Source organism: Phacochoerus africanus, unplaced genomic scaffold (assembly GCF_016906955.1).
Source record: "Phacochoerus africanus isolate WHEZ1 unplaced genomic scaffold, ROS_Pafr_v1 Scaffold_108, whole genome shotgun sequence".
In the NCBI taxonomy this organism is placed as follows: domain Eukaryota; kingdom Metazoa; phylum Chordata; class Mammalia; order Artiodactyla; family Suidae; genus Phacochoerus; species Phacochoerus africanus.
In genome coordinates, this window is record NW_025927301.1 from 31,376 (window position 1) to 47,397 (window position 16,022).

A 16,022-nucleotide genomic window follows, 5' to 3' on the forward strand; every position below is an offset into this window, starting at 1 on the left:
CGCCTACAGGAATGCTGAGGGACACCTGGAGCCTGAGGGAGTGCAGTGAGGATGTCAGCTGAGTTGGAGCTGAGAGTTCATAGTGGGTGTTTTGTTTGTGTGTGTGTGTTACCTTTTGAGAAGGGGCGGAGGGTGGAGAGGGTTCCTTGAAAAAGCCAAGGAAAGTTGAGGGACCGGGGTGGGGTGGGGGGGGGGTGCGGGCGGTGGGCCTGAAGGGGCGAGTGCTGGGAGGGTGGAGGGGGGCGGGGACCCGGGTGAGTGTGTGGCGTGCGTGGTGGGGGTTTCGTGCGTGGGGCAGAGGGGAGAGCAGAAGGGTATGTATGCTGAGGGACCCCGCGAGCCTGAGGGAGTGCAGGAAGGCTGTCAGGGGAGCGGTAGCTGACAGGTCAGAGCGTGATCATGTTTGTGGTTTTCGCTGTTTTTTTGGAGAAGGGGCAGAGGGTGGTGTGGGTCCATTTAAAAAGCTAAGGGAAGATGGCCAGACTGCGTGTTGGGGGGGGGGGTGCACGTGTGTGTGAAGGGGCGACTGGTGGGATGGTCTCTGGGGGCGGGGAGGCGCATGCGTGTGGCGCCTGCGTGGCGTGCGTGGCGTGGTGTGCGTGCGTGGGTGTTGCGCGCGTGGGGCAGAGGCGAGAGCGGAAGGGGATGCTGAGGGACCCCCGGCGCCCGCCGGAGGGAGTGCAGTCAGGCTGTCAGCGGACCTCAGCTGACAGGTAAGAGTGCTGGTTTTGATTGTTTGGCGAAGGGGCGGAGGGTGGAGCGGGTCCTTTGAACAACCAGAGGAAGGAGGTCAGGAAGGGGGGCGGAGGGGTGAGCGCTGGGAGGGGGGAGGGGGGCGGGGACCCGCGGGCCTGCATGGTGGGGGCTGGCGGGCGTGCGTGCGTGGGGCAGAGAGGAGAGCGGAAGGGATTGCTGAGGGACACTGGCAGGCGGGGTGCGAGAGAGGTCAGGCTGCCAGTGGAGCTGCAGCTGCCAGCTTCCAGGGAGGCGAGTTTTTGAGAAGGGGCAGAGGGTGGGTGGAGAGGGTCCCTGGAGAAAGCTGAGGAAAGCTGGCCGGAAGCGGGGGGGGGGGGGGGAAGGGGTGAGGGCTGGGAGGGTGGAGGGGGGCGGGGACCCGCTTGCCTGGTGGGGCAGAGGGGAGAGCAGAAGGGTATGTATGCTGAGGGACCCCGCGAGCCTGAGGGAGTACAGTGAGGCTGTCAGGGGAGCTGCAGCTGACAGGTGACAGTGCGGGTGTTTTTGTTTCCTTTGGGTTGGAGGTTTTGTCTGTTTTGCTTTTTTTTAATTTTTTTATTTTTTTGTTGTTGTTGTTTGTGTTGTGTTGTGCGAAGGGGGAGAGGGTGGTGTTGGTCCCTTTAAAGTCCTGAGGCCACACCGGAGGGAGGAAGGCGAAGGGGTGAGTGCTGGGTCGGTGGATGTTAGCAGGGATCCACTGGCTTGTGGGGTGTGCGTGGTGGGGATGGCGCGCGCGTGCATTAGGCAGAGGTGAGCGCCTACAGGAATGCTGAGGGACACCTGGAGCCTGAGGGAGTGCAGTGAGGATGTCAGCTGAGTTGGAGCTGAGAGTTCATAGTGGGTGTTTTGTTTGTTTGTTTGTATTGTGTTTTGAGAAAGGGCGGAGGGTGGAGAGGGTCCCTGTAAAAAGCTGAGGAAAGATGGCTGGAATGGGGTGGTGAATGTGTGAGGGCTGGCAGGGTGGAGTGGGGTGGGGAGCTGCCTGCCTGGTGGTGGTTTTGTGCTTGGGGCAAAGGGGAGAGAGCAGCAGGGAATGCTTAGGTACCCCGCGAGCCTGAGGGAGTGCATTAAGGATGTTCACTGGTGCTCCAGCTGAGAGGTAACAGTGAGGGGTTGTTTCTTGAGAAGGGGAAGAGGGTGGTGTTAGTCCCTTTAGAAACCTGAGGAAAGACCTCAGGAAGGGGGTTGAAGGGGTGAGTGCTGGGAAGTTTGATGTGTTTAGGTATCCACTTTCTTGTGGGGAGTGTGTTGTGGGGATCGTGAGTGAGTGCTTTAGAGGGACAGGCGAGCCTACTGGAATGCTGAGGGACACCTAGAGCCTGAGGAAGTGCAGTAAGGATGTTAGCTGAGGTGCAGCTGACAGTTAATAGTTCGTTTTTTCGTTTGGTTTTTTTTTTTTTTTGGTTTGGTTTTTTTGAGAAGGGGTGGAGGGGTTGGAGAGAGTCACGCTAAAAAGCTCAGGAAAGTTGACCAGGGGAGGGTGGCCTGAAGGGGCGAGTGCTCGGAGGGTGGAGGGGGGCGGCCACTCGCTTGCGTGTGGCGCCTGCGTGGTGTGCGTTGCGTGCCTGCGTGTTCTGTGCGTGTGTCAGAGGCGAGAGTGGAAGGGTAGGCTGAGGGAGCCGTGGCGCCTGAGGGAGTGCAGTAAGGCTGTCAGTGGACCTGAGCTGAGAGGTAAGAGTGCTGGTTTTCATTTTATTTTGCGAAGGGGAGGAGGGTGGAGAGGGTCCCTTTCCAGACCAGATTAAAGAGGTTATGAAGAGGGGGGGTGAAGTGGGTGGGAGGGTGGAGGGGTGCAGGGACCCAAGGGCTTGCATGGTGGGGGTTGCGTGCGTGCGCTCTTGGGGCAGAGAGGAGAGCGGAAGGGATTGTTGAGGGACACTGGCAGGCTGGGGGAGAGAGGTTAGGATGTTAGTGGAGGTGCAGCTGACAGCTTCCAGGGAGGATGGTTTTGAGAATTGTAGGATCCAATTGGAATGGGGAGTAATTATCCCCTGACGGGTCGGGGGAATCTTGGGAGTTCGAGGAGGGCGGGGACCCGCTTAGGTGCAGCGCCTGCCTGGGGGCTGCGTGCCGGCAGGGTAAGGGAGAGAGGAATGACTGCTGAAGGACCCCTCCAGCGGGATCGTGTGGGAAGGAGGTGAAGCTGTCATAGGGTCTCTGGCTGCCAGTTTGCAGTTATGTTTTTTGGGGGGGAAGGTGGAAGAGAGTAGATAGGGTTCCTTTCAAATGTTGAGGAGAGGTCCCAGGAAGGGTGGGGGTATGTGTGGAGGCAAGGAGGGGTGGGGGGGGGTGACGCGGTTGCTGCTGTGCCTGCCTGTGGGGGTGCGTGCATTGGTGTGCAGGTAAAGGGAGAGCAGAGTAACCAGGAAAGGACCACTTGAGCCTCAGGGAGGGAGGTAAGGAATGTCAGCAGAGCTCCAGCTGACAGGTTCCCTTGAGGGTTTGTTTTTGTGTCTGTCTTTGTTTTTTGAGAAAGAGGAAGAGGGTGGGTAGGGGTCCTTTGAATTGTTGAGGAGAGCTCCCAGGAAGGGGAGGTGTAAGTGGGGAGGCAGGGAGGGGCGAGGGGGCGGGGATGCGCTTGCTGCTGTGCCTGCCTGTGGGGGTGCGTGTGTAGGTGTGCAGGCAAAGGGAGAGTAGAGCGACTAGGAAGGGACCACTTGAGCCTGGGGAGGGAGGTAAGGAATGTCAGCGGAGCTCCAGCTGACAGGTTCCCTTGAGGGTTTGTTTTTTTGTGTTTTGAGAAGGGGGAAGAGGGTGGGTAGGATCCCTTTCCAAAGTTGAGGAAAGAGCTCAGGAAGGGACAGGGCAGTGTAAGTGCAGGAGGGCGGGGAGCCGCTTGCGTGCATCTCACGTGCGGACTGGGGTGCGTGTTTGGGGGTTGAGCGGGTGCGGGGGAAGGGAGAGCAGAGGGAAAGCTGAGGGTCACTGAGAGCGTGGGGGATGGAGGTCAGGCTGTCAGGGGAGGTGCAGGGGACAGGTTCACCTTAGGGTTTTTTGTTGTTGTTGTTCTGTGTACTGTTTTTGAAGAAGGGGGAAGAGGGTGGGTAGGATTCTTTTGAAAAGTTGAGACGCGATCCCAGGAAGGGTAGGGGGAACCGTGGGAGTGCGAGGGGGGTGGTGAGGGACCCGCGTAGGTGCAGCGCATGCATGGGGGATGCATGTGTGGGTGTTGCGTGGGTACAGGGGAAAGGAGAGCGGAGGGAATGCGGAGGGACACCACGAGCGTGGGGGATGGAGGTAAGGAGGTCAGCCGAGCTGCAGCTGACAGGTTGAAGTGAGGTTTTGGGGGGGGGGACGGTGGAAGAGGGTGGATAGGGTTCTTTCGAAATGGTGAGGAAAGGTCGCAGGAAGTGGGGGGGGGTTGTTGAGGAGGCAGGGAAGGGGGAGGGGGGCTGGGACCGGCTTGCTTGCAGTGCGTGCGTGGGGGTTGCGTGCCTGGAGGCGAAGGGAGAGCGGAGCGAATCCGGAGGGGCGCTGTGATCCTGGGGGACTGAGGTAAGGAGGTCAGCGGAGCTGCAGGGGACAGGTTCAAGTTAGGTTTTGTTTTTCTTTCCTTGAGAAGGGGAAAGAGGGTGGGTAGGATCCCTTTCAGAAGTTGAGGCGCGAGCTCAGGGAGGGAGAGGGCCGCAGGAGTGCAGGAGGTCGTGAGAGGGGCGGGGAGCCGCTTGCGTGCATCGCATGCGTGCAGGGTGCATGTTTGGGGTTTGAGTGGGTGCGAGGGAAGGGAGAGGGGAGGGAATGGTGAGGGTGACCAAGAGCGTAGGGAACTGAGGTAAGGATGTCATTGGAGCTCCCGCTGACAGGTTCAACTTCGGTTGTTTTTGAGTAGGGGGAAGAGGGTGGATAGGAGCTTTCCCAATTTGAGGAAAGCTCCTAGAAGAGGAGTTTGGGTGGGGTGGGGTGCGGACGGTCGAGTGTGGGGAGGGGCGAGGGGGCTAGGCACCCACTGGCCTGCAGAGCAAGCTTGGGGGTTGCGTGCGTGCAGGGGAAGGGAGAGCTGAGGGACACGGCGAGCGAGCGTGGGGGACAGAGTTAAGGATGTCAGCGGAGCTGGCGCTGCCATTTCCGGTTAGCTTTTGTTTGGAGAAGGGGAAGAGGGTGGGCAGGATCTCTTTGAAAAGCTGAGGAAGACTATCTGGAAGGGGGCGGGCAACAGGCGAGTGCGGGGAGTGTCCAGGGCAGCGGGGACCAGCAAGTGTGCAGCGCTGGAGCAGGAGTGAAGGGAGAGGGGAAGAGAACGCTGAGGGACATAGGGAGCATGGAGGACTGAGGTAAGGATGTCAGCGGAGCTCTGGCTGACAGGTTCACTTTAGGGTTTTTTTTTTTTTTTTTTTTTTTTTTTAACAAAGTTAAAATATGGTTAGGATCCCTTGGAAAAGTTGAAGAGGGATCCCAAGAAGGTTGGGGGTAACTGTGGGTGTGCAAGGAGGGCCTAGGGGTGTGGGGACCCGCTTAGGTGCAGCACATGCGTTGGTTTTTCGTGCAGGGTTGGGAGGGAAGAGCCGCAGGGAATGCCAGGGGACATAGCCCCCTTGCCTTGCGGGAAGGGAATGCCAAGGGACACAGCCCTCTAGCCTGATGGAGTGAAATATGGATGTCAGCAGAGCTCCAGCTAACATCTTCAATTGAGATTTTCTTTTCGTGAGGTGGAGTATAGACAGGATCTCTTTGAAAATCTGAGGAAATTTCCCGGGAATGGCTGGGTGTAATGCGTGATTGCGGGGAGGGACTAGTGGGGCGGTACTCACTTCCATGTGGTGCTTGTATGGTGGGGGTTTCATGGGTGGGGTCTAGGGGAGAAGGGAAGAATGCTGAGGGGGAACTTGAGCGAGCATGGGGGACTGAGGTAAGCATGTCAGTGGAGCCCCAGCAGCCAGCTTCAAGTGAGGTTATTTTTTTAGAAGGGGAAGTGGGTAGAGAGAATCTCTTCGAAAATCTGAAGAATGATTTCAGGAAGTGGGGCAGAATGCGCGAGTGTGGGAGTGTGGGGAAAGGGGAGGGGGGCGGGGACCTGCTTGAGTGTTTTGCATGCCTGTTTGGGATTATCTGGGTGGGGGTTGTGTTCGTGGGTGGTAGGGGAGAGCAGAAGGGAATGCTGAGGGACACCTCGAGCGAGGGTGGGGGACTGAGGTAAGGATGTCAGGGGAATTCTAGCTGACAAGTTCAAGTTAACTTACTTTTTGTGATGCAGGAGAGCATTTATCTGTTTGATAATCTAAGGGCAGCTATTGACTATCTCCTCAAAAAAATTATAAAAACATGCTGGTTCCAGGCCCCCTGAATGGCTCTCTGTAGACCCCAGGCTAGGCCTGAAAAAGCGGAGCAAAGCAAAATGGGTGACTTTGCTATTGGCTCCTGCGTCTGGTGACTCTGTGACACGGGGACAGAATAGAACAGGTGACTGCACCTTTGCAGTCTTTCTCTGTGGGCCCCTTTTGGGCTTCAGGTGGCTTGGAGGCCGGGTCATCTGACATCTGTGACGTGGCACCTTCAGAGGGGGGAAAATTCTACCAAGGGGTCATTCCCCAGGGTAGGGCCACATGGGGGCCCTTGTTCTTCCCCAGCCAGCCTGCAGCAATGGGCAAGGAGCCTCACCACCAGGCCCCATGAGCCTCCCGCTGGTCAGCAGAGATCTGGGCACTGGCCTCAGATGTGCTTGTCAGCCCACTGCTCTGGCTAAAGTTGAAGCGTGGGGCTTAGAGATGCACACTGGTCTAATCCCCCCACCCCCTGTCCTATGGTCTCCACAGCCTTGGTATAGTGGGGGAGGTGTGACCCTTACCCCGGGTTGGGTGACTAGGAGAGCAGCGGATTGGGGTTCTGATCCTTTCTTTACTATTAAGTAATTGGGATGAGAAGCAATTTCCCTGAGTTTCCTCCACCTGACTTTCTTCATTTATAAAATGGGAGAATAGCTCACAGCATAGTTGGAAGTGTGACTGAGATTGGAAGGATTTAGTGCATGGCATCGTGCCTGGAAGTACCAGTATATACATGTATTTCCAGATAAAGTACAAATTGTATTAAGAAAGACTGTATTAAACTGCTGATTTCTTTTTGGTTTCTTCTAGGCATACCTAGCTGTACCGTTTTCAGCCTAAGCCCACCAGGTCCATCTTGTGAAGTCACAAGCCTGAAGTAAGTGGCCCTTTAAGTTTTTTGTGATGTTCTGAGAGATTCAGCTTAGTTCACCATTAGCTCCCAACTGGATTGTTGCCTGGGTCTCCAAGTCTTCACACTTGCCTGCTTTCCTTCCATTTCATTCTCCCTTATTTCCTCTGAGCTACAGTTACCGACTGGTTCAGAGCACAGTCCTTGATGTTGCACACATCTCGTTCGGATAGTAACCCCACTCTGCTTTGTCGCTGTTGGTGTGAGCTTGGACAAGTTATTTCACTTAAGAATCCTTTATCTTGGCATCCCCGTTATGGCTTCGCAGAGACGAATCTGACTAGTGTCCATGAGGTTCAATCCCTAGCCTTTCTCAGTGGGTTAAGGATCTCATGTTGCCCTGAGCTGTAGCATGGGTTGCAGGCAGTGGCCTGAATCCTGCATTGCTGCAGCGTAGGCCAGCAGCTGTAGCTCCGATTTGACCCCTATCCTAGGAACTCCATGTGTCGTGGGCTTGGCCCTAAGAAGACAGAAAGAATCCTTTCCTTCATTTGTAAAAGGGGATAGTGGTGGTCTCTACTCCTGTAGATGTCGTGAGAAGCTCCAGAAGTACTAAGTGTAGAGTGGCCCATGGTAACTCATAGTAATTTAGTAAAATGGCAGATTAAAATGGATTACAACAGTGATACTGCTACCATGAGTGCATGAAGTGATGGACCATGGTATCTAGACTTGATAGGGAGTTAAGCAGTAGGGTGGCAATGAGCTGAAGAATGGGAGAAGTCAAAGGGTGAGATGTCTTTTGAGAATTAGAAGTGGGTATTCTGAGAACTTAGAAGTCACAGGGTTTGAGAGGTTGTAGGCAGAGAATGGGTCAGTGGAGTTCAGGAGTTCTGAAGTGGAGCAATGTACAGAGTGGTCTAGGACCTTTTAAGAGCTGTAAATGCCATGTGAAGTGGCATGTGGTCAGAGGTTTACAAGTAGTGGAGATCAAGGGAGAGTGAGATTAGAACTGTGGGCTGAGTCATCAGTAGTCATTGAGGTTGCTTATCTGATGGCATGGGTTGGAATGGAGAGGCAAATGGAGCTAGTGCTGAGCTAAGGTCCATTCTGATTAACAGGGGACATTTATTTCACAAATGTTTACTGAACTCCTAGTAATGCCATGGTGTAGCAAGACAGACAAGAGTCCTGCTTTCAGGGAGCTTACAGTCTAGGAGAAGTGGTAACAGACCTTACTAATCCTGCCTATAAATAGCAAAGTGCAAATTGAGATAAGAGCCATAAAGGAAAAATCAGGGTTCTATAAGTACTTGTAAGAGGAGGACCTGACCCTGTCTGAAATGTCAGGGAAGGCTCCCCTGAAGAAGTGATGAGAACTGGAAGGATCAACTGGAGTAGAAGGAGACAGAAGAGGAATGAATGGAGGAAGTATTCAAGGTAGAGGAGACAAACAGCATGTGCAGGGACCTGAAGCTAGGAACATGTATAAGGGACTTGAAGCACTGATAGGCGTCTCCTAGGACTAGAGCATCTTAAACAAGGGGAGAGTATTGGAACTGAGGCTGGATGGCGGCCCCCTTAATTATTTGGGGTTTTATCCTAGGAGCGGTGGGAATACTCCTACTAAAGGGTATTGATTAGGTGAATGACATAATTATATGGGTCTGTGTTTCTTTTTAAAATCTAAAATTAAACTTACTAATATTTCTCTCCATGTCCTCCGCAAGTATAGAGGTATGTCATTAGGTTGTGACTCTGATTCCTTATCTGTATTCCTTTGACAGACTTTAAGATGTGGGAGGAGGAGGGTAATGTCTGCTAGATAGCTCTAACATTCCCAGGGGTAACGAACGTATCTTTTGCATTGAGTCATTTGGAAAATATTTCTAAAAATCCGAATCAAAGCACAACAGTCTTTCTTGTATTTTACATGTCATTTGGTGTCATAACCCTGAGGTGGACATCCATGAGTCTATGTAGAGGATTTTTTTTTCTTTTTACTTTTCTTTTTTCCTTTTATTTCACAGAATTATTTTCTCCCCTTAAGTTGATCCCTGTAGCCACACATCATAGGAGCAGCAAGTTATTCTGTCTTAACTACAGAAATACTAGGAACACCTTAATAATCAGTGGAGATTTCCAGTCACTTTATGATGTGTCATGAGAGAAACTTTTGGTTATTTAGATCACAACTGAAAAAAGTAACACAGAAGAATCTAGTGACTTTCACTCCCCCATGGCTTCTGATGCTTTTTAAAGTACCAATTCTCTACACTAAATATATTTTGCTTGACGGGTACCTAGAGTAGATTGCTGTTCCTTCACACAACTATGAATGAAACAGACCAGAGCACCAAAGTGTTTCCAAGAACAAGACCACCAAAAATGGCAGCTAAGGGTAGTTTTACATCTGCAGGTATTTTTGGAAGGTCCTAAGTGGAAAGTACTGGATTTCCATGGCATTGAAATAGCAAGTAACTCCTCAGATTATCAAGTGTGTCTGAACAAGTGCCCTTTGAAGGTAGGACTTAAACTAACTCAACTCTTTTTTGGATATTAACCCCTCCTGTCAGACATGTGATTCTCAAATATTTTCTCCAAGTCCATAGATTGACTTTTCATTTTTATATTGTTTCCTTTGCAATGCATAGCTTTTAAGTTTGAGGTAGTCCCAATTAGTTAATTTTGTTTTGTTGTCTTTGCTTTTAGTTGTGAATCCAAAAAATCATGCCAAGATCATTGTCAAATTCTTGGGTCAAAGAATGTACCCGCAGCAGTTGTTTTCTTCTAGGAATTTTTTGTTTCCTACTCTGTGTTTAAATATGTGAACCATTTTGAGTTGATTTTTTGTGTATGATATAAGAAAGGTTCAGTTTTATTTGTGCACATGGCTGTTCACTTTTCCCAACATGTTTGTTGAAGAGACTATACTTTCTGCCTTATAGTCTTGCTTCCTTTGTCATAAACTAATTGATCATTGATATGTGGGTTTATTTTTGGGTTTTCTCTTCTATTGCATTCATCTCTCTCTGTTTTTATGTCAATACTGTATTGTTTTGACTGTTGTAGCTTGTAATATAATTTTAAATCAAGGAGCATGAGCATCCAGCTTTGTCTTTCTCAAGGTTGTCTCACCTATTTGGGTCCTTTTTGGTTCTGTACACATGATCTGTGAAAGATACCATTGGAATTTTGATAGAGATTTCATGACTCTCTGTATTGCTCTGGCTAACATGGGTGTTTTAACTGTATTAGGACTTGACCTGTGAGCACAGAATATCCATTAATTTCTTTTAATTTTTTCAATTGACCTGCATTACTGTCTTATAATTTACAGTGTAAAGATCTCTCACTTTTCTTTGCTAAACTTATTCCTGGGTATTTTACTCATTGATACAATTATAATTTATCATCTAAAGCTCTGGTCACATTTTTTTGCTGTTATTACTTACTTTTTTTAAATGAATAGACCTTTCAGCTATTATACCACCATTTATCAAGGGAGGTTGATTGGATATTGATCATGCAACTCTATGCAATTGTGTTCTATATAAACACTCTAATAAGTAACCTTCTGGGAGTTCATGTTGTGGGGCGGTGGAAATGAGTCTGAGCCAGTATCCATGAGGATGCAGGTTCAATCTGTGGCCTTGCTCAGTGGGTCGGGGATCTGGTGTTGCTGTGAGCTGTGATGTAGGTCGCAGACACAGCTTGGATCCTGTGTTGCTGTGGCTATGAAATAGGCCAGCAGCTGTAGCTCTGATTTCAACGCCTAGCCTGGGAACTTCCATATGCCACAATTGCAGCCCTGAAAAGAAAAAAAAAAAAAAGACATTCCTTATTAAGATATCACTTCAAATTTCTACATTATATAGTACATATATACACACATATATATATACACATATATGTATATATACTAAGTATATTGTAAGTTAGGTAATTTAAAAATAAAATACCACCATTTGATTTTCTTTATTTTGGTAAGGTAAATTCAGCTTTTTCTATTAATTTCCTCAAATTATTTTGTGAATTTCTACTTAGGAATGTTCTATTTCTACTTAGGAAAGTCATAACATTTTTAATATGCCCTGAGATGCACTTCATGTATTCTCATTTCCTCCTAACGTATTGAATTCTTTTAAAACTATTACAGTGGACCATGACCACAAAAGAGAATAAAGTGCTATCTAAGAGTGAATTATTTTATGTAGATGGTCTGTTCCTCATAAAGATTCTCTGATTTTACATCTTACAAAAAGGGTAAAGGACAAACTCACAGATTGCCTAAGAAAGAGCATAGTGTTTGCTAGTCAAGGAAAAACAATTTCTCATTACATTATTCAAAATTACCTATGGGATGTTACAGATAGCATAAAGACGTTAAAGACTTCAGCCATATTACACATGAAGGTCACATATTTGAAATAAGATAGTTGAGGAATTAAACATAGTATCAAAGTACAGTGTAAGAAGTATTTTGAGAGGTTTTTGAGTATTACTGTTGCTATTATCACTTGATACAATTACTAGCTAGAGAGCTCATGTGTTGAGCACCTTATATACACTGAAACTGTAATTAGCATTCATACAAAAGTATCATGTATTTCTCAGAACATGTATGAAAGTAGGTGTCATGGTTAATTCAATTTTATGTATAAGATGCTCATGCATAAAGGCGTTAAATAGCTTATACAGTGTCGTACAGTATAATAATTTTTAGACTTAAAACTAAGACCAAGACCTCTTATAGCCAGCAAATTATATTATATAGGACATATGTTCACTGAGAAATAAGTGATATCAGGTACTCTAGAATGTATTTAGTTACCATCCTAATGCCATACAGCATATACTGCCACATATTGATAAAATTTCTTTAACTTTGCCCTGGATAATATGCTTGAGAATAAGAAATAAGTGGCCTTGTAAATGTGTTCAGGGATCTGGTGTCATGGTGGGATCTCAAGCCATAGAGAAAGTCTGGCATGCCCAAATATTATTTCCAGCCACTTACACTGTTAAGCTTTTGACAGCATCGGAAAATATACTCTAATTATCATGTAGAAAAACACCAGACACTGTGATTTGTAGTTGTTGTTATGTTGTATTTATTCCTCATTTAAATATAGAATTATTAATTATATGTTAATAAGGTATTATGAGAAATGTTTAGGTTTTATTTTTGCTACTTCATTAATACATATGTTCCTCATGTATAATCCAAAAGGTAGAATGATCAGCAGTGCATCTATTATCAGGTCAACATATTTAATTTTTGTTGGGCTTTGCCTTACTGTCAAATATTTACAGGCAAGAAAAGGGGCTTAATACTCCCACAGCTTAACTAAACTTCAAATAATGTTTTTTTTTCTTTCTTCATTATCTTGGAGCATTTACATAAGAAAGCAAAAATATAAATTCCATCTCTGTCCCTTGGATATGTGAAAATTTTACAACCTAGGAATATGTTGTTCAAAAACCTGGGAGCCTTCCATCCTCAAAGTAATAATTAAGAAAGATAAGGCCCCTTTATGCCAGTCTCTATGCAAAGGTAGACCCTAACTTCCATTAATACCAGTTAGTAAGCACAGAAGCCCGCCCTTCAGGCTAAGGACCTGGAGTACTTTTGAATTAGTTCACTCTCTGTTTACAAACACCCCCCTTAATGTTTCAGAGGAGCTGAGTTCAATCTCTGTCCTTGCAATAATCTTGACCTTTATCACAAAGTATTGAATAAAGTTTTCCTTGCCAATTTAATACTGTCTAGTGCAGTGCTTTTTTTCTTGAAATATCTGCAACTCTTTACTATCAGAGAAATAACAAGAAAGATATCTTACTCTCAAAATCAATAGAGATAGCTGTTTTAGTGAGTTTGGACTGCTGCAACAGAATATTCTGAATGAGGCGGCTTCAACAATAATTTTTTGTTTCTCATATTTCTAAAGGTTGAAAGTTCAGGATCAGGTGCAACAAAGTCAGGTTCTGATGAATGCCATGTTTCTGATTTACACAGGGTCATTTTTCTCATGCATCATTGCACAACAAAAACAGAGAAAAAAAGTGGAGCTCTCTTCCTCCTAGAGGGACTCCACCCTCATAAATTAATTGCCTACCAAAGGCCCCACCTCTTTGTACTATCGCACTGAAATTTGGGGTGCCAACATAGAATATAATTTGGGGGGACACAAATATGCAGGCTTTAAGTATAGTAACTCATTCTATTTATAGGTGAGCAGGATTTCATTAGACTGTTCATGATACTATGCATGTAACAATGATATACTTAAAGTTGGCCTTATTTCGTCATTTCTACATCATTTACCTGAGTCAATTGTTATAAATAGTCATCCATTTTAAAAACTGTTTAATGAAACTTTAGGAAGATTGTTTTTAACAAAAAAAGGCCCATCAATTGCTTGGTCAATCCCCTTGGCAAATTGAATCTATATCAAAACTCAGTAATTACTCCCACTACTGAAATCAGTACTAGGACATTTACAAAGTTATTTCATTACAAAGTTCATTTAATGTGCTTTAACTAACATCTACTGAATGTGCCATTCTTTCCCAGCAAACACCTACAGGTTCATTGTTGGATAAATAGACACATCATAAATCTAATCTGTTCAAATGGATTAATCATTGGTGCACCATCATGACCACTTCAAAAATGTTCTTTATTGTTTGGTTGTCGTGATTATTGTACACCTGTAAATGTAATAAAATTTCATTAAGGAGAAAAAGAATGTAACGATTTTAGCAAACCTGATGAATTACTGGATCTAAGCAATGGATCTATCAGTGGCTGCTGATATCGTAAAATGATAGACAATACAGACATTATTATCCATGATGGAAGCATCCAGTAATACCTATACTCTCACAAAACAAAGAAACAAGCAAACAACTAACTAGAATCTTATCAGCTCTCATTAAATAGGGGAAATTATTAACCTCACAGGGATGCAAGTCTCAAAATATAGATAATGGGAAACTCTACAGGATAAAGCAGTCTTGTTCTTTAACAAGAAAAAATTACAAGGAACAAAGGAAATGAAAAAAAAATGGAGGTGGAAGTATAAAAAATAGACTTGAGATATGTTAACCAAATGCCAATGTATGAACCTTTTTTGTTTTGTTTGTTTTGCCACTTCTTGGGCTGCACCCATGGCATATGGAGGTTCCCGGCTAGGGTTCCAATCAGAGCTGTAGCAGCTGGCCTACACCACAGCGACAGCAACTCAGGATCTGAGCCCGCGTCTGCAACCTACACCACAGCTCACGGCAATGCCGGATCCTTAACCCGCTGAGCAAGGCCAGGGATCGAATCTGCAACCTCATGGTTCCTAGTTGGATTCGATAACCACTGTGCCATGACGGGAATTCCTGAACCTTTTTTGAATGTGGATACAGACAACCTTTTAAGCATTTTTAAGACAATAAAACATTTTTCATTAGTCAAAAAAGTGTTCTGAGCTTTTTATATGAAGCATAAATTACCATGTATGCTTTACACAATATTCAGCTCATTTTATGAATGGACTGGCATATTTCTGATGGTATATAACTTCTGGGGGGAAAAGCTGCATCCTTTCCTAAAATATTCATTGTCTCCTTTTGATATGCATCTTTAGAAGTATTCAAAATTGTTTAATAGAAAAATTTGTCTTGAAACACTATAGTTATTTTCCTAATTAGTAAAATATTTTCTTAAAGATGTATTGAACCCTTCATATGAATAATAGACATTATATCTTTCCGACATTTCTTTCTCAAAGCCAGAAATAAAATATTTACTGATATTTTTGGCAAATGAAAGAAATTTATTCATGCTATAAATACAAGTAACTGTAATAATTTAAAAAATTGTGACAAATTGGAAAATTACTTGAAATAAACAATATTTGTGAAGAGATAAATTGTATTTATAGGACACTACCAAAATACAAGTTCCACATGAAACATGAAAACATTACTTTGTTTATAATAAGTTTAAATCTCACATTTCAGTGGTTTTATCTGAGTGTCTGGTGATTCAGGGATAGTAGAAATGGATGGGCATGATATTTGAATCAAAAATGGACTTATTTTTTTTTTGGATATTTCCATTCTATTTTTTTAAATTTTTAATTTCATTTTCCCATTGTACAGGCAAGGGGATCACGTTATCCTTACATGTTTACATTACATTTACATTTTTCCCCCACCTATTGTTCTGTTGCAACATGAGTTTCTAGACATATTTCTCAATGCTACTCAGCAGGATCTCCTTGTAAATCTATTCTAAGTTGTGTCTGATAAGCCCAAGCTCCCACTCCCTCCCTCTCCCATTGGGCAGCCACAAGTTTTTTTCTCCAAGTCCATGCTTTTCTTTTCTGAGGAGATGTTCATTTGTGCTGGATATTAGATTCCAGTTATAAGTGATATCATATGGTATTTGTCTTTGTCTTGTGGCTCATTTCACTCAGGATGAGAATCTCTAGTTCCATCCATGTTGCTGCAAATGGCATTATGTCATTCTTTTTTATGGCTGAGTAGTATTCCATTGTATATATATACCACCTCTTCTGAATCCAATCCTCTGTCGATGGACATTTGAGTTGTTTCCATGTCCTGGCTATTGGGAATAGTGCTGCAATGAACATGGGTGCATGTGTCTCTTTTAGGTAGAGTTTTGTCCGGATATATGCCCAAGAGTGGGATTGTGGGGTCGTATGGAAGTTCTATGTATAGATTTCTAAGGTATCTCCAAACTGTTCTCCATAGTGGCTGTACCAGTTTCCATTCCCACCAACAGTGCAGAAGGGGGTTCCCTTTTCTCCACACCCCCTCTAGCACTTGTTATTTGTGGATGTATTAATGATGGCCATTCTGAATGGTATGAGTTTTTGATTTGCATTTCTCTTAATAATCAGCGATGTTGAGCATTTTTTCTTGTGTTTGCTGGCCATCTGTATATCTTCCTGGAGAAATGTCTATTCAGGTCTTTGCCCATTTTTCCATTGGGTGATTGGCTTTTTTGCTGTTGGGTTGTATCAGTTGTTTATATATTCTAGAGATTAAGCCTTGTCCAGTTGCATGGTATTTGAAACTATTTTTCTCCCATTCTGAAAGTTGTCTTTTTGTTTTCTTTGGGTTCCTTTGCTGTGCAAAAGCTTTCCAGTTTGATG

The 16,022-nt window shown here is 45.5% G+C and overlaps 1 long non-coding RNA gene across 2 annotated transcripts; it reads left to right on the plus strand.

Annotated features, from left to right (window-relative positions):
* The first annotated feature begins 544 nt into the window (after nt 1–544).
* LOC125119079 (uncharacterized) lies at nt 545–9,312 on the plus strand. Of its 2 annotated transcripts, none has more exons than XR_007133023.1 (3): nt 545–713; nt 6,807–6,873; nt 9,266–9,312. It is a non-coding gene; the product is annotated as an uncharacterized LOC125119079 (long non-coding RNA). The 2 variants fall into 2 exon arrangements; XR_007133024.1 differs by lacking the exon at nt 9,266–9,312 and adding an exon at nt 9,035–9,055.
* The last annotated feature ends 6,710 nt before the right edge of the window (nt 9,313–16,022 follow it).